Raw genomic sequence first — 18,968 nt, forward strand, 5'->3', positions numbered from 1 at the left:
AAATGTTAACAGGGTTCAAGGAACTAAAACTAAAACCCTTTTAAGGACACTCTCATGAGCTCACTCCGATTTCTGGACATTTGATATAAAAGGAACCATATCTTATGTGGTCTTTCTTGTCTGGCTTCTTTCACTTAGCATAATGCTTTCAACGTTCATTCATGTTGTAGAATGTATCTGTACTCCATTCCTTTTTGTGGCTAAATAATATTCCATTGTATCATATACCTTATTTTGTTTATCCATTCATCAGTTGATGTACGTTTGGATTGTTTCCACTTTTTTGGCTATTATGAAAAACACTCTTTTACCATTCATGTAAAGGATTCATATGTTTTCAGTTCTCTTGGATATATAACTATGAGTGGAATTACTGAGTCACATGGTAACTTTACATTTAACTTTTTGAGAAACTGCCACACTGTTTTCCACAGTGGCTGCAGCATTTTGCATCCTCACCAGCAACGTAAGCGTTCAATGTCTCCACATCCTCACCAGTATTTGTTATTTTTTCTTTCTTTCTTTCTTTTTTTATAATTATAACCATCCCAGTGAGCATGAAGTGGTATCTTATTCTGGTTTTGATTTTCTTTTCCCTAATGACTAATGGTGTTGAGCATCTTTTCACGTGTTTGTTGGCCATTTGTATATCTTCTTTGGAGATATATTTATTCAAATATTTTTGAATATTAAATTGATTTTAAAACTGGGTTATTTCTATTTTTACTGTGGAGTTGTAAGAGTTCTTTATATATTCTGGATACTAGATCTTTATCAGATATCTGATTTGGCAATATTTTCTCCCAATTTGTGGGTTGTCTTTTCACTTTTTTGATGGTGTTCTTTGATGGGCAAAAGTTTTAAATTCTGATGAAATCCAGTTTATCTATTTTTCTTTCATTGTTTGTGATTTCAGTGTCATATATTAGAAACTGTTGTTTAATCCATGGTCATGAAGATTTATACCTATGTTTTATTTCAAGACTTTTATAGTTTTAACTCTTATATTGAGCTCTTTGATCCGTTTTGTACACAGTCATGTACTGTGTAACGACGTTTTGGTCACCAAGGGACCACATATATGACAGTGGTCCCATAAGATTAGAACCATATAGCCTGGATGTGTAGTAGGCTATACCATCTAGGTTTGTGTAAGCACACGCTATGATGTTCACACAACAACGACATCACCCGACGACACATTTCTCAGAACGTATCCCCGTCATTAAACAACCCATGACCGTACTAATATTTGCATATAGTGTGAGACAGGGATCCAAATTCATCATTGTGCTTATGGATATCCAGTTGTCCCAGCACTACATGTTGTTTTTATCCATTAATTTGTTTCATATACACTTCAGAGCATCCTTTATCTTTCTGCAGATTTCTCACATATATATAGGCAGACCCTAACACACTGCCCGGAAACACACTCTCTTCCTCAGTGTCCCCTGGATCGTAGCCTTAGTGGGGTGTGTCTGTCCTCTGGGGTCCCTGGAGTGCTCCTTCCCACATTCCCAGCAGCTCAGTCACTGTCCCTTAGGAACTCTCTAGGTCCATTCCTCCCCAACGGAAGAGCGAGAACCACGGTTCTCACTATTTGGGTCACAGGTTAAAACCTTCCATTGCTCACATTGGACACTTTGCTATCCTTTTTTCACATTTATTTTCACCAGTGACCATCCCCTTTCTGAACAGAGAGAAAATGGCAGAGTTTTTCTCTGTTTGTTCATCACAAGAATATATTCAAAAGTGACCAAGATCAAAACCACAAGTCCCTCTCAGGCCTCTGCTGGGATCTGTGCATAGCCCCTTAAACCAAAAAGACCTGTGCGGCTGAGGAAACTTCAGGTCTCAGCAGTTGGCACTGGAGTTCCTCCAGTTAGTGTTCACAATGGCTTCCATGCAGGGCTTGGGGGCCCCTCTCTCCAATATGTGCTCAGCTGTTGCAGATTATTTTCCCTTTCTATGTGTCTCTTTAGTGATCTGAGGTCATCAGTAACCTGAGATTCTCTGGCTGTGAAGGCAACGGGCAGAGAATGCTGTAGGGAAGAGATTTGGAATTCCATAGCAGTATCCGAGATGAGCTTGATTGTGTGTGAGGGTGGTGGAGTTGGGGACAAAGCAAGTGTGAGTGGAGAGATGGGGAGGCACAGTTAGTACTGACCACACAGGCTAACCTGGCTCATTTCACTTGGATCAGAAAGCTGACTTTCCCAGATACTCATGGGACAGAAGGAGATGACTCCTACTCCACTATCTTATCACCAGTTCTCAGCTGATGAAGACATATTTGCTCTTGTTTTGGCATTGAAATAAAAGAAAAACTCCATACCTCTTAAATTTGTTGATTTATCCCTGAGTTGAAAAGCATATCCTTACCCCATGAGTGTATAAGCCAGTGAGGAAACTCCTCTTTGGAAGCAGACTTTCTGCAGGGTCTCAATGGCTCCTAGGCAATTGAGCCTCTACATACACATAGTTTCCTTGGACTTGTGGAATCGTCTGCCTTCAAGCTGCTGAGGGGTCTGAATAGGGATGCCCAAGGAGACATTCCTTGGTAGGTATAGATGGGCAGTTCTCTCCAATGTGCCCTCTTCTTATGATTGTACACCCGAGTGTGTGTGTGGTGTGTGTCTGGACGTGGGTGCATGGATTTTGCAGATGGGGTTAGGGATGACAGAGTAGTGTCCTTGTTCAATGGGCACATTAGGCAGATGAATAAACATCCACAAAGACTGATTTCCTTTGACACAATGTAATGTCCAGTACACTTATTTATTCACTTCAGAGTCAATTCAAATAAACGAGTATGTCCTGAGGGTCTGTGTTGTCTCTGCCCTTGGTCCTGTGGGGAGTCCAGGGGATGAGAGGAGAGGTGCTCCTCATCTGTCTTCAGGAGCAAAGACAATTCCATGACAGGAAGGGCAGCCTGAGGTCAGTGGGAAATAAGCAAAAGCAGCAAGAGCTGTTTGGCTTCAGTAGGAAGAGAGCTCAGGGAGGGCCAGGTCACATGGGAAGGTCTGGGGAGGGAGACGGGACCTGGTAGGACCTGGAAATTGGTAGATTAGGGTGAGGTGATGGAGGGAAGAAGTGCCTGTGAGCCCTGAGGGGGCAGAACACCAGGCATGAATGTGCTTATCAGGTGATGGGTCACAGTCCTCTCTAGGGTCAGTCAGGATTGACGTCACCCAAGGCGTCCTGCCAGTGCCTGGAGGGCAGCAGGTAAAGCAGGTCCAGGGCCCCCAGCATGGCGGCCACACCCAGCCTGGCCTGGCTCCAGGGTGCCCTCCTCCATTCCCACAGCATGGCCAGCAGACCATGCCCCCACTGCCTCTGCAGGTGGGTGACCATGGTCTCCGCCACCCTACGGAGCCACTCCTTGGGGTGCATGCTGCCCAGCGCCTGTGCCAGGCGGTACACGTCGTTGGTGTAGGGCGCGCCCCGGTGGGCCCCAACCACCTGCTCCACCAGCGCCATCAGCTCGGCCACCTGGGCCTCCCGCTCCCAGCCGGTGGCGCGGTTGTCGAAGGCGCAGGCGCAGCGCCCGCACTCGGCCACCAGCTCCTGCAGCACGCGGTTGTCGAAGCAGCACACATGGTCCTGCAGTGAGTCCCCTGCCAGGTCCTCCTTCTGCGTGAAGAGCACGATCGTGCATGCCGTCATGCCGTCACCAATCATGTCCCTCAGCCGCCGCACGGCCTGCTGGTCCTGGGCGGTGCAGCGGCCCAGCTGGGTCACCAGGAGCAGGGCGTGGGGCCCTGGGGACGATAGAAGGTAGCAGTGGCCTCTCTCCCCACACCCTGGCTCTGTCTCTGTGTCTTTGGCACTGAACAGGTCTGGGGTGTTGATGACTTCCACTGTCACCCGACCCACCTCTGCCTGCTGATGGTGTTCAGGGAAGGCGTCCCCAAGATGCACCATTGTGGTATGCAGATTATTTCAAGCTGAAGACAATAAAGGCCCAGAAGGCTCAGGAAGAACATTTGAACTTCCCCTCCCAAACTGCCTAAAGAATTTAACATAGAAGGCCTGTGACAGGAAGGAGCTACTACCATATGATGGCTGTAGTATAGTGTAGCATAGATGCAATAAGAAAGGCACCAACAAGCCCATATTATGCAGAACTCTGTCTCCTGGGCCACATTCTCTAGGTGGTCCAGTAGAAAGTTGTCTGGCAAACATTTGCATTTCCATCTCCATGTGAATTGTCTTCTTCCCCTCTGAAATCCCAAACCACTACCCCCCAACACCTTCTGCGCCTTTAGCTGAAAATACTTAAGTGAGCAGCTTAGTCAGGATGATGAGTTGCTCAGTTCTCTTTCTGAGTTTCCCACATGTATACATGTTATTAGGCTTTGTTTGATTTTCTCCTCCTAACCTGCCTTTTTAATTATTTGACCAGCCATAAGAACCTTAAGGGAAAGGGTGGGGAGGGATTCTCCCTCTTCCCTGACAGTTTTGGTGTAGCTGGCAGGATCCGCACTGGCTGGCAAATTGCCTTCTCTGGCTGGAGGAACTGCTTTCTCCCTGGGACTGGTGCAGATGAGGTGTACAGGAACGCCTGATGAAAGCTGGCAAAAGGTAGGACTTCTTACCACGTCAGCCTCCCAGAATCTCTACCTGCAGGCTCCGGTGGAAGCAAGTGGTCAGGATTTTTTTCTCTTTCTAAATTTAGATTGGCAGGAGAAAATATTTGGGAAACTAGTGTCTTGTGCTTTTAGTGACTCTAGTAAATTTGGTAGAATACTCTCAGTTTTAAAGATCCTTTTCCTCCCAGAGATAGTCGCCATTTTTCTCTTTTGTCTCAGTCGTTTGTGTTGTGTCATAAGAAGGAAATACCATAGGGTAGGGCACAGGCATAGGTGCTATAAGCCTGATGTCTGGGTTGGCCCCGCAGGCTGCTGAGTTTACTGGTCTCACCAGATCGACATCTGTCTAGACAAACTTTGCTGTGGGTTAATATGCACATGAAGTGAAGGCTATTGCCAAGGGCATCTTGGAAGCCAAAAAGGCTGCAAATTTGATGGATGTGGGTCTAACAGTTAAGAGCCATTAGGGTGCTTGCCACCTCAAGAAGTCTTCCATGAAAGGATCAGTTGGTCACAGAACGGGGTAGGTGACACTGGTCCCCCACCAACTTCAAGAAAATGTCCGTGCAACAACAAGGCGCTCTGTAAAGCACACACAATCCCCAGCCCTGTGGCACCTCCCCCCTAGGTATTATTCTGGTGTTGGGAAAGAGGGAGAATCGCCCTTTCCCTTAAGGTTCTTATGGCTGGCCAAATAATTAGAAGACAGGTTAGCAGGAGAAAAGAATACCAAGTTTAATAACATGTATACATGGGAGAAACCAGGGAAACTGAGTTTCTCAACACAATGGCAGAGATTCTCATCTTAAATACTATCTTCAGCTAAAGACAAAGGAGGATATTGGGCGTGGGGGGAGTCAGTTATGGGAGATTACCAGAAAAGCACATTAAACAAGAATAAGGTTATTATGCAGATTTAAGGCCTGCCCTTCCACAGTGATAAGTTTCTAGAGATGAGGAACTTATGCCCCCTCTTCCCAGTACAGAGAGGGAGATACCTTTACAAATGGAGATTTCCCTTATAAATGTAAATGTTTGTCTGGCAACTCTTTGCAGGACCACCTAGAGGATGTGGCCTGGGAGAGACAGAATTTTTGGTAAGATCGGCGTGAGCCTTTCTTATTGTAACATCTACTTTACTTATATTACAGCCATCATATGATAGTGCCTCCTTCCTGGAACAGGTCTTCTATGTTAAATTCTTCAGGCAGTTTGGGGGAGGTCAGATATCCATCAGAGAAAATAATCAAGGTGAAGAGACATATTTCAGGGTGGTCAATTTTGATCTCCCACACTGGATCCAAGAGACCCAAGATGTAGCTAAAGCTGTTATTGCACATGTAAGAAAAAAACGGGATGAGATTTTTCCTTCTGTCTTGTTTTATGTCCTGAGAACTTGGCTTCTTGACCAACGAGAATATTTTCCTTGGTCTCCACCATATGGGAGGTGCATTTACTGGGGTGCAACTTGGTAGCCAGTCAAATAGACTGGTGTTCCGAACTGTCTCTCTGTCCAGCTGTGCCAAGCTCTCAGGGGAGTTTGTCATAAAGGGCCCAGTCCAAAAGGGCTTTTGTCGTCTTAACCTTTGTTGCTTGTTAGTTCTGGAAAAATCTGATTCCAGTAGTGCCTGTCTGGTGTCACAGATTAGCAGGTCTGTGACTTGAGGCATCCCACACTCTCATGGGAGACCAGACACTGTTTTCACTGCACCATCCTTACTGACTGTGCGAGGAAGGTCTTTACTTTCTCAGAATATCTTTGGGAGTGAATTCTGTGGATCATGGGGGCTACATCATCTGCGCCCTCACCAGGGATGCCTCTTGTGTCCATGGTAAAGATTTATTCTAAGCCTGGAAAGTTACCTCCAAGCCTTTCCTTAAAAAAAGACTTATTGGATTGAGTCACTATTGGAATAAATATACAAATGGAGATCCTACACATCAATGGCCAGATGACAGATCCTTTGAATTGAAAAAAACTTCTATACTCAAAAAATATTTTAGAGAGCTCTCATCGCAAGCAGCTGCCTTACTGGTATTTATGGGAAGATCAAATTGAAAAGAAAAATATAACGGCTAGACTTAGGGAACCTCTTAATAAACAGAAAGAACAAAATTCAGATTTGGAACAAAGATTGAAAAGTAAATTTAATGAAAATTCCCCTTCTCCTACCTCTTACACTCCCCTATATCCCCACCTCCCTGTCCCTGACTCCTCAGAAGATCTTTTGGATCTCTGGGCCCCTTGCTCAAACCCTCCCCCTCATTCATTCATTCATCAAATATGTGTAACCACCTACAATGTGTCAGGGAATGTCCGAGGAGCTAGTAACACCACAGTGAGAAAGTCATGGTTCCCTCCTGCCCCTGAACATCTGTATTTATGCAAGAACAGTGGAAGAGCCTGGTCTGGGATTGGAATGAGACTGTGAGAACTTGGTTTTGTCTTTTCAGGGACTCCAAGTGCAAAAACCAGAGCAGAGATTGTAACACTCATTCTGTGTCAGTGAAGAAGCTGTGGATATTAATTTTCTCAGGTAATTCAGTGACAGTGACATAAGCCATAGATATTAAGTTTTCCCGGGAGATTCAGCAGCCAGGAGACACTTCAGAAAACCCTGAGAACCAGAAAATTTGCTCCATGACTTAGGGAAACACCTTAGGGTGGTTGGCCTGGGAAACAAAGAAGAAGAAAATTGGAACTTTGTTTGTGGAAATTGGAAAACAGACATACCTGCCAAGCTGACCTGGAGAGCCTCTGACTCTGCTCTCATAGAGAGCAGAGTCTCAATTCTCAGAGAATTTGGCTCGAAATCTGTCTAAATATGATCTATGTGCTACAGAGACTGGGATGCTCCCCTCTAACTCCTGGTGTTCTTGCCCCTAATCTGAGGCTTCTCGAGGTAAAATGATGATACCCAATTCAATAGTCATTTAATACAGTAAACAACCCATGAGGAAGTTTCCCCTATCACAAGTGCACAGTCTCTCCTCCATCTGCATCTCCAGCTTTGTTTCAAACCACTCCTCTGACTCAATCAGCAGCTCCACAAATAGCAGACTTCAGGGCCTTTCCCAACCCACCTGCGCTTTCCTTCTGTGACCATTCTTCCTCTCCTACATTCTCTCTAAGTCCTGTCTGCACTTCACCATCCATTTCAAATTCTGCCTCTTCCTGTCATCCACCTGGTTACTGCAGGTGACTGTGTTCCCTCAGACTGGCTCCACACAAGGGAAAGCAAAGACAGAGGCTGGCTGAAGATCTTGTCTCTGGCCAAAGACCTAGATGACAGGTTTGCCTGGTCCCCAATCCAAAGTACTGATGTTTCTGCAGGAGGTCCCCTGCCACCTCCCCAAGCCTCCAGCAAAGTTCACCCCACGGGCCTCATGTGACAATTTTGTGTAGAAATCAACAAGCTCCCATAATTGACAGCTAAGCAGAAATGAAGAAACAGCCACAAGATTAGAACAAAAAACAGAATTTAGCTAAAGCAAGAAGTCCCTGTCAAAGATGGAAATGAGAAAGTGCTACAGGGAATTCACAGAACCCTTGGATAGGCCATTTGCAACTTCCCACAGAATTTGGAGTGGGATTTGAAAAGTTCTTCCAAAGTTCTTAAGAGATGAAATTTGGGGGTGCAAAAGGCATATTGTTATTGAAGAATGTAAAACATGTAGAATTCTATCATCTTAAAACTCCAAGGGATTGGAATTTGTTTATCTAGTCCAGTACTCTTAAACCCACTATCTTTGGAATTATCTAGGGGATTCTTTAAAATGAATGTTTCTTAGAGATTTTGATTCACATATCTGTACTTTAAAAAATAAGTACCCCCCTCCACTGATTCTAATGCATTCAGTCCATGATCTGAGTTTGTGAATGCCCTATCCTAGCTCATTCATCATTATACAGATGAGAGGAGATGAGAACTTTAAGATGGCTCAGCACTCCTCAGAGCCCTGGGCAAGTTAGATTGGGGAGCAGATGTGTAAGGGCACACGCAGGGCAAGGGTCTGAAGACCAGCCTCATATCCTTAGATGTCTCCTACAAGACCCAATTGTGGACAGTGCTCAGGAAATTGGAGCGTTTTTAGGAGGATTCAGTTCAGATATATACAGAATTTCACTTTGTAACTTGTTTGAGTTTAGATGCGTTTATATTTCCTCAAAAATATTTTTTGGCTTTGCTGAATATGCATCTGGGGAGTATTTCTGCCTTCTAAAGTATGTTTTGTTCCCTGCAGTAGTTCTAGCAAACACCTTCCTTATTTATTAGGGGAGTAGGGAAGGAGAGAGGATTTGGTAAGACTGTGTGCCCTCCAGAGCTGGATAAGATGCTTTCCACTTCTCCAGAACTTACTCTATTGGAAACTCAGAGTATCCTTAAAAACCAGGAAGTGTGAAGTTACTCTTTCTAGGTGCTGCTCTCCCCCTCCTACCTAGGGGAGTGTAGGTGCTCCCTCAGTGAGCTCATAGAGGCAGCGAATTCCTCACAGGTCCTACTCCCTGGCTGGCTCCCTTTTTCTTGGGCTCACCTTTCCTGAAGAGTTGGTGATGGGCTCTGGGGCTGGCTCCAAGTAGCCCCTGACCTACTGCTTTCCCTTTGGTGGTGAGTACGCAGTCTGTTGCCTCCCAGCACAAAAGGAAATATCTCTCCTCTCAGACCTCAGAGCCTAGACAGCTCAGGGAGGTAGGGCCCGGTGGTGGTGACTTAAAGAAACTGAAACATCCACCAGTGGTGGGTATGTGATGTTTCCACTGTGAAACTCACCCCCTGCTTTTGACTGTGATGATGTTCTCAAAGGTCCTGTGACACCAACTTCTTGTCCCCAACAGGGCAGGAGATCCTTGTGACACCTCCAGAAGGTCCCTGTGACACCACCATTGTGTCTCCCAAGAGGGGAGAGCATTTTAGGTTTCTGAGGCCTGTTCTCACCTCTGCCCTTTGACGACTAATCTTATCTCCTTTTGCTTTTTAGGTCTTTTCCTATGAAATGGCCTCTTGAGGATCTCCTTCCCCAGGACAGGAATCCTGAGAGGAATCCTTGACTGGACGTCAGTGTGGACAGTGCTACCAGTGCGGCCCTATCTGCCAGGAACATCACATGCAGATCTCATCATTCTCATGAAACGGAAGCTTTTCCTGCTGTTAAAAATAGGACAGGAAGTAGAGGATGGAGATTTTTCATACAAGTCTTAGTCTAGCCATCTCTGTTGGCGTCTCCAACCCACGTTACTGTCTCTCCCCTCAAGAGGGTCGTGAGAAAGGTGTGTAAAATGGCCAGTCGCCGTGCGGAGAGAAGGCTGTGACAGGATCATGGTGCAATGGACCCTGGGCCTGGTTAGGTCATTAACAAGCTATGTGATCCTGGCTAACTCACTTAAACTTTCTGAAATTGACTTTTTTGTGTGTAGTGAGGAGATTAACTAAATCTGAGGCTGATTGGCTGGGGTCTGATTTTCACCCATTCATGCCAGCTCATTGTCTCTAGTGAAGAACCCAACTCTCACTGAACTCCACCTTGTTTTTATTCCTCCAGATTTATTGAGATATAATTAACATATAACATTGCATCCGTTTAAAGTGTACAGTATGTTGATTTGATACACTTATATACTGTAGAAATGATTACCACCAAAGCATTAGCTAACACCTGCATCACATCACATAATTACCATTTCTTATTTGTGGCGAGAACATTTAAAATCTACTCTCTTAGCAAATTTCAAGTATATAATATAGTATTAGTAACTATAATCACTGTGCTGTCCATTAGATCCCCAGAACTTATTCATCTTATCACTGGAAGTTTGTGCTCTTTGACTGACATCTCCCCATTTCCCCCACCCCTCAGCCCCTGGTAGCCACCATTCTATTTTCCATTTCTTGCAAATATTTTCTCCCATTCCATAGGTTGCCTTTTCATTTTGTTGATGGTTTCCTTTGCTGTGCAAAAGCTTTTTAATTTGATGTAGTACTGCTTGTTTATTTTTGCTTTTGTTGCCTTTGCTTTTGTTGTCAAATCGAAAAACTTATTGCCAAGAGCAATGTCAAAGGGCTTACCACCTTTGTTTTCTTCTAGGAGTTTTATGGTTTCAGCTCATATGTTCAAGTCTTAATCCATTTTGAGTTGATATTTGTGTATGGTGTAAGATAGAAGTCCCATTTCATTTTTTTGCATGTGACTATCCAGTATTTCCAACACCATTTATTGAAGAGGCTATCCATTTCCCATTGTATCTATACTTGGCTTGTTTGTCTTAAATTAATTGACCATAAATACATGGGTTTATTTCTGGGGTCTCTGTTCTGTTCTGTTGATCTAAGTGTCTGTTTTTAAGCCAATACCATACTGTTTTTATTAGTATAGTTTTGTAATATAGTTTGAAATCAGGAAATGTGATGCCTCTAGCTTTTTTCTTTTTTAACGCTGCACTGGCTGTTGGGACCTTTTGAGTTTCCACCCAAATTTGGGGATTGTTTTTCCTATTTCTGTGAAAAATGCCATTGGAATTTTGATAGGGATTGCATTGAACATTTAAATCACTTTGGGTAGTATGGACATTTTCTCAATATTAATTGTTTCAATCTGTGAGTACACAATATCTTTCCATTTATCTGTCTTCTTCAGTTTCATTCATCAATGTCTTACAGTTTTCAGTGTACTGGTCTTTTACCTCCTTTGTTCAGAATATTCCTGGGTATTTTATTCTTTGTGATGCTGCTGTAATGGATTGTTTTCTTAATTTCTCTTCCTGATAAATCACTATTAGTGTATAGAAAGTCAACTGATTTTTGTGTATTGATTTTGTATCCTATGGCTTTACTGAATTTGCTTATTAGTTCTCACCATTTTTTGGTAGAGTCTTTTGGATTTTCTATATATAAAATCATGTCATCTACAAATAGAGACAATTTTACATCTTCCTTTCTGGTTTGGATGCCTTTTATTTCTTCTTCTTGCCTAATTACTCTGGCTAGGACTTCTATTACTGTATTGAATAAAGAGCGGCATCCTTGTATTTTTTCTTGATCTTAGAGGAAAAGCTTTTAGCTTTTCACTGTTGAGTATGATGTTAGCCTTGGGCTTGTCATATATGGCCTTTATTATGTTGAGGCATGTTTTCTCCATACCCAGTTTCTTGAGGGTTTTTATCATGCAAGGATGTTGAATTTTGTCAGATGCTTTTCTGTATCTTTTGAGATGATCATATGATTTTTATCCTTTATTTTGTTAATGTGGTGTATCACATTGTTTAATCTGTGGAGGTTGAACTGTCCTTGCATCTCTCTCCATCTTGTTTTTGAACAATGTCTTTTCTTCCCTAATTGCCCTTGTTAGAACCTCCTGTACAAAGTTGAGAAGAAGTGACAAGAGCAGATATCCTTGTCTTATTCCCAATCTTAGCAGGAAAACTATCAGTCTTTTGTCATAAAGTATGGTACTAGTTGTGGGGTTTTCATGGATGCCTTTTACCAGGTTGTAGAGGTTTCTTTCTCTTCCTAGTTTGTTGAATGTTTTTTTTTGAAAGGGTATTCAATATTGTCAAATGCTTTTTCTGGGTCTATTGAGACGATCATGTGTTCTTTTTTTCACCTTTGATTTATTGATATGGTTTATTACATTAATTGATTTTTAGATGTTAAGCCAATATTGCATTCCTTGGATAGATTTCACTTGGTCATGGTGTGTACTCCTTGTTATATGTTGGTGGTTTCTCTTTGCTAGTATTTTGTGGAGGATTTTTGCATCTATAGTTATAGGATATGTTGGTCTGTAGTTTTCTTTTATTGTGGTGGCTTTTTCTGGTTTGGTATCAGGATAATACAGGCATCATGGAATGAGCTGGAAACTGCTCATCTTCTTGTATTTTTTGGAAGAGTTTGTGAGGAATTGGTATTAATTTTCTTAAATGTTTGGTAGAATTCACCAGCGAAGCCATCTAGGCCTGAGTTTTTCCTTGTAGGTAATATTTTTTTATTAGTAATTAAGTCTCTTTATGTGTTATAGATCTGTTCTGACTTTCCATTTCTTCTTAAGTCAATTTTGGTAGTTTATGAATTTATCCATTCCATCTAAGTTGTCTAATTTGGGGGGCATTAAATTGTTCATAATATTTCCTTATAATTGTTTTATTTCTGTAAGCTCAGTAATAAGGTCCCTTCTTTCATTCCTGATTTTAGCAATTTAATTCTCCTTCATGTTTTTTTGGTCAAACTAGCTAAAGATTTATCAGTTGGATGATCTTTTCAAAGAACTCAGTTTTGGTTTTGTTGGTTTTCTATATTGTTTTTCTATTCTCTAGTTCATTAATTTCTACTTTAATTTTTATTATATCCTTCTTCTGATTGCTTTAGGTTTAGTTTGCTCTTAATTTCTCACTGCCTTAATGTGGAATATTAGGTTACTGGCTTGAGATCTTTCTCCTTCGTTTAATATAGGTATTTCTAGCTATAATATTTCCTCTGAGCATTGCTTTATGTTGTTTCTTAATTTTCTTTCATTTCAAAGTATTTATAATTTCCCTTTTGATTTCTTCTTTGAGTCATTGGTTGTTTAGGATGGTATTGTTACTATCCACATATTACTGAATTTCCCAATTTGTGTTTGCTATTGATTTCTTTTTTGTGTGTGAGGAAGATCAGCCCCGAGCTAACATCCAATGCAAATCCTCTTCTTTTTTTGCCAAGGAAGTTTGCCCTGGGCTAACATCTGTGCCCATCTTCCTCCACTTTATATGGGATGTTGCCACAACATGGCTTGACAAGTGGTGCGTTGGTGTGCACCTGGGATCCGAACCTGTGAACCCCAGGCCGCCAAGGAGAGCATGCGCACTTAACCGCTACGCCACTAGGCCGGCCTGTTATTGATTTCTAATTGTACTCCATTTTGGCTGGAGAACATACTGTATATTATTTCAAGTCTCTTAACTTTATTGAGGCTTATTTTACAGCCTCACAAGTGGTCTATTTAGGAGATTGTTCCTTGTGCACTTGAAAAGAATGTATATTCTGCTGTTGTTGGGTGGAGTGGTCTGATGTTAGACCTTGTTGATTTGTAGCGTTGTGGTCACATCTTCTGTTTCTTTGTTGACCTTCTGATTAGTTGTTCTATGCATTATTCAAAGTAGGGCATTGAAGTCTTCAACTACTATTGTTGAATTGTCTATTTCCCCTTGACTTCTGTTATTTTTTGCTTCATGTGTTTCAGGGCCCAGTTGTTAAGTTCATATATGTTTATAATTGTCATATCTTCAAATGCATTGATTCTTTCTTCCACTGGTTCAAATCTACCATTAGAGCCCCTCGACTAAATTTCTCATTTTCAACTATACTTTTCAACTCCAGAGTTTTTATTTTGATCATTTAAAAAAAATAATTTTTATGTCTTTCTTGTTATGCTGTATTTAATGAGATGTTGCCATCATGGCTTCATTCATTTAAGTGCGCTTTTCTTCAGTTCTTTAAACATATTTATAATTGTGGCTTTGAAGCCCTGTCTTTAAATCCAATATCTGGGCCCTCTCACATGCAGTTTCTGTTGCTTGATTTTTTTTCTAGTGTATAGATCACACTTTCCTGTTTCTTGTCTTATAGTTTTCATTAAAAAACTGGACATTTTACTTGGATAATTTATATTTTCAAGTTAGCATCAAATAGTTTTCAAAAATAAATCAATTCCCCATCCACAAAAGAAAACAAACTGGGCATTTTAAGTAATATAGTGTAGCAAGTCTGATACTACTTCACCTTCTGCTTTTCTAGGGCTTGATGTCCTCTTGTTTGCATATTTGTTTAGGGACTGGGCTAGACTCTTCTAGCGAAGTCTGTTTCCCCTGCAGTGTGAAACCTCTGATGTTCCTCTTCAGATAGTGCAGCCTGGGGCGTGCACACAGTCACCTGGGATGACAATAGTTTAAGCAGTGTTCTCTCTGTCTCTTTTCCTAATCTCTCTGTTAACCTGTGTGTCTCCATTGGTATTACACCCAGCTGTTAGGCTGACTAATTACCAGCTGATTGCTCTCTTGTTTTTGACTATGCCCTTGGACATAAATTGCTCCACAGTCTGATCTAATTCAACTTTTCTTTCTTGGCAGCGGTAGTTTTTGTGGCCAGTCTTTCAGGTTTACTCTGATCCTAGAAGGACTCTTCTTATCTGTCTCTTTTCCTGGTTCTTTCTGGTAAACTTGCTGGCCTGTGGTTTCTCTCGTGGCTCTCAGCCTCCTCTATATTGCTTACCACTAAGATCTTCATTATTTTTAAGAGTACCCTTTGACTTAAACTTCCCACACACTGTTTCAAATAAATTTATTTCCTTTGGGGAGAGCTTTGGAGTTCTCCATTATTATAGACTTCTTTTCATCCTGAACAAAATCTCTGAGCCACAGCTCTGGGCCCAGAGCACAGGATGGTAGCTTCTTGTCTTCTCATGTTGCCTCTCTCAGCATGGAACCTCCATCATATGAGGGAGCTGGAGTGTGGGCAGTTAGGTCCCCAGTATTTTTAGCTTATTGTGCCTAGGATAGAGCCTCTGCCCTATGAATAAAGGAGCAGTCGATTGCTGTTGGCTGCACTTACCAGGAGTTTAGTCTCTGCAACTCAAAGTGGGAGGGGATGATAATGCTGCCAGTCTGCCCATATTGGAAGATACTACAGTCTTGATGAGTAGCTGAGGGGAGAGGGACCCCATCTTCTTGGTCACACCTGCCCAAAATGGAGTTTCCTTCAAGCTGAGCTGAGCGTGGGTTGGGGAAGGAAGTAGGTCATGGCTCAAGTACCACATAGAGTCTCACTGTTTTTACTAAAATTTAGTAGATGTTTAAAAAAATAAATATTTCTTCATTTGCTAAAAGTTGGCCTTAGGACAACTTTCAGAGTCTTAAATTAAAAAAAAAATAATTTTCACAATTTATGGTTATTCCACCAGTAATAAGCCTACAGGATTCCTCACGATCCTTTCTGGAAGTAGAAATCTTGTCAGTAGTTTTACATTAAACTTTGGCCACATTGCTATCTCCCCTCTTCTTTCTTCCTGTTGAGTGCACGGATTTTGTATAGTTTAGTTTTCCCTTTTTGTTGTTCTTTATTGTAGTTGAATGAAACACTGCTAAATGGGGACCTAGGTGGCAGCTGCCATTGTCTTCCAGATTGCTGTCTTTAGCTGGAGTTCTTGCTTTTCCACCAAATGCAAGTATGTTCTACTTGCAGAGCATAAGAGAAATGTTGGTGTCTCCTTATATTTTCAAATAGTCATTTATTGTCTTTCACAGCTTATAAATGAGTAATTTATTTATTTATTTATTTGTGAGGAAGATCAGCTATGAGCTAACATTCATGCCAATTCTCCTGTTTTTGCTGGGGAAGACTGGCCCTGGGCTGACATCCATGCCCATCTTCCTCTACTTTATACGGGACACCGCCACAGCATGGCCTGGCAAGCGGTGCATCGGTGTGTGCCCGGGATCCGAACCCGGGCTGCCGGCAGTGGAGCGTGAGCACCTAACCACTATGCAACGGGGCCAGCCCCTAGAAATGAGTAATTTAATTATAATTCTCAAGTTATATTTCTTCATGTAAAACAGTAGTCAAAAGCAATGATGCTGCTCAGCTGTTTATTGGCTACTTAGGCTTTGAGAACTTCATTGTTAGAATTTTGAAAGACAGCAACATCCTTATGCACCTATGCCAGTTTAGAGCAGAGTTTATTTTGCTTAGCTCACGTCACTGTCAAAGTGCCGACTGTTGTGCCTGCTCTGAATGAGGCCCTGGTGTGGGTTTGGAGATTCACAGGAAAACTCTTCTGCTGCATCCTCAGGCCAGCACCAGCCTGAGGAGGGAACTGAAAAGGAGCCTGAGCACAGTTCAGCGCGATCTCCGTGGTGAGATTTCTTCTTGGCCCAGCCTTTCTCCTCTCATCCCTTCTGAACTCTTCAGCAGGTACAAATAAGGGGGAGATGGGCCCTGTGACCTGGCCGTTCTAGCCTGTGCCATGACCACAACTCTAAGTGCAGAGTATGACAGAATCGAGAGGAGATGAGGCAGGAAATGGCTGTGGCTGAGGCAGGATGCATGTTTTTCTGTGCACAAGTGAATTTACAAAAAATCACCCTGTTGCTCATTTCTCGAAAATATAGGAGATTATGAGAAACAAAAAAAAAATGTCATGTTGTGATATGCTGAGGTATACATTCCAATTGTCCCCTTTATCCCTTGTTAAAGTTTTATTTATAGCATTTATCATTAGCATTAAAGCACTAAGAACACTCCCTTAATGTGAGGATTGGAGTGAAGCAACAAAAGATGCAACTCGAAACCAAAAGGAAGAAATGAAGACAATAGCAGAAATTGTGCAAACCTAATTGCAAATCCCAGGAAGAGGGCAAGCTATCGAACGCTATCAGGCAGTTGTGGCAGCCTCTGAATCCTTTCACCGATTCCTGTTCTCCTAGGCAGCCTCTTCTACCACTGGTATCATGGAATGGCTAAGAATCCAGGGGACATGGCAAACATTGTGGGTTTTGGAGGGATGGGACTAAAAAGTCTAGGTAGACAAGTAAGGAAGGGAGCCGTGGGTGTGTTGAGAGCAGCAGGAAGCTGTGAGAGAAAAATGCCCGATTCCTTGGTTCTTGCTTTCTTGTCTGTTGCTGCCAAATGGTAAATAAAGCTGACCCTGTCACTGTCTGTAACTATACATTACTCTGATGACCCTAGGGACTCAAATGCCCTGGGAGAAGGGCCTGTACTGATATTGGTCCCTCACACCAGACCTCATATACCAAGAGCCCCAGGACTGATGCCCCTCTTGTGGGATCCCTTTGCAGACAACTGCTCTCTGTGCCTCTGCTGGAGGTGTATAACTGTAACCAACCACATCTGAGAAACAGTGTGAGTAAGCAGGCTGGGGCTCATGATTTGCGCCAGTGGGAGAGTCTGGGGCTTTGTTCTCATTGAATGAAGCCCTAATATTATTGTATGATACAATTCCACTGTAGGCCTCAAACTTCGACAATCTGACACTTCCCTATCTTCTTATCTGTAGAGATACTGGGGCTCAGAGGGGTTATGGTTGTTTTTGCCCAAAGCCATAGGTCTTGATAGTGGCAGAATCAGACCCACACACTTATCCTCTTACTGCACTTCCTGTATTAAAGGGAGACACCCAGTGCTGATGTGCTGATATGAGACTCTACTACTGAAGCTCATGGAACAAAACAAGTGCCATTGGGCCAACAGAAGGACGCGAATTCTTGTTAAACTACTCAGACAGAGTAGTAATCCTGTGCTGCCAGTGTAGCCTAGGGAGAAGGCTCCTGTATATTTAAATGCATTAAAGCTGTTTTGCCTTATATTTAAGGGATAATGACCTCCTCTTTTTTTTTTTTTTTTTTAAGATGAAACAATTCTTTTGTGTGAATTGGATATTCTGTAAGAGTGTGAGCTTGACTCTTACTGATGGGACTGGGGCATGCTTTTAGGCAAAGGTGGTCTTATAACCTACTCAGCTCAGACCATCCTGGTGGTCTACCTGTTCCCTGAAGAGTTCAGGAGGCCTTAATTGCACTCTCAGGACTTAATTTCCTCTGTCTTTCTTTAAAAGAAACAATTTTTGTTTTTATTTTGGTGTTGTATTAATTGTTGACAAAACGTAATTCCCCTGAGAATTGAAAAGCTAAATTCTCCTGAGGAAGCCACCACATCTCTCATCCCTGAGACTTCCATGGTCCATTTGGGCCGGATGTGTGGATGAGGAATGAGGAAGAACACGTTCTAGTACATTTGCACTGCTCAGACTGTGTAATGCAGAAGGGAGGATCTTTGAGTTGTTAAGAGGATGGAACAAAAACAGGCAGGATAAAGGTGTAGGAAAAGAGACAGGGGGTGTATTAGATTCCCAGGGCTGCTGCTGTGACAGATCACCACACACTGTGTAGCTCAGAACAACAGAAATGTGTTGTCTCTTAGTTTTGGGAGTCCAATTGCTCTCTCTGAAGGCTCTAGGGGAGGATCCTTTCTTGAGACGTCTGAGCTTCTGATGGCTGCTTGCAATCCTTCGCATTCCTTTGCTTGTAGGTGCATCACTCCACTCTCTTTCCTCTTACATTTTACCGTAAGTAACCAAGAGAAAGCAGGCTGCCCCTTCCACACTTTGCTTGGACACTTCCTCAGCTAAATATTCAAGTTCATTGCTTACAAGTTCTACTTTCCACCCAACAGTAGAACATAATTCAACCAACTTCTGGGCCGCTTTATAGCAAGTATCACTTTTCCTCCATGTCCAATAACATGTTCCTCACTTCAGCCTGAGATCTGACCAGAAGGACCTTTAATGTTCATATTGCCACCAATAGTCTCTTCAAGGCAATCTAGGACT

General features: G+C 42.5%; 1 pseudogene; it reads right to left on the reverse strand.

Moving 5' to 3' along the window:
* Positions 1-3,174: 3,174 nt before the first annotated feature.
* The window catches only part of LOC101389710 (GTPase IMAP family member 1 pseudogene), an 84,463-nt pseudogene continuing 68,669 nt past the window's right edge, over positions 3,175-18,968 (reverse strand).

The sequence above is a fragment of the Ceratotherium simum genome, chromosome 1, assembly GCF_057802395.1.
Source record: "Ceratotherium simum simum isolate JZ-2026a chromosome 1, ASM5780239v1, whole genome shotgun sequence".
Lineage (NCBI taxonomy): Eukaryota > Metazoa > Chordata > Mammalia > Perissodactyla > Rhinocerotidae > Ceratotherium > Ceratotherium simum.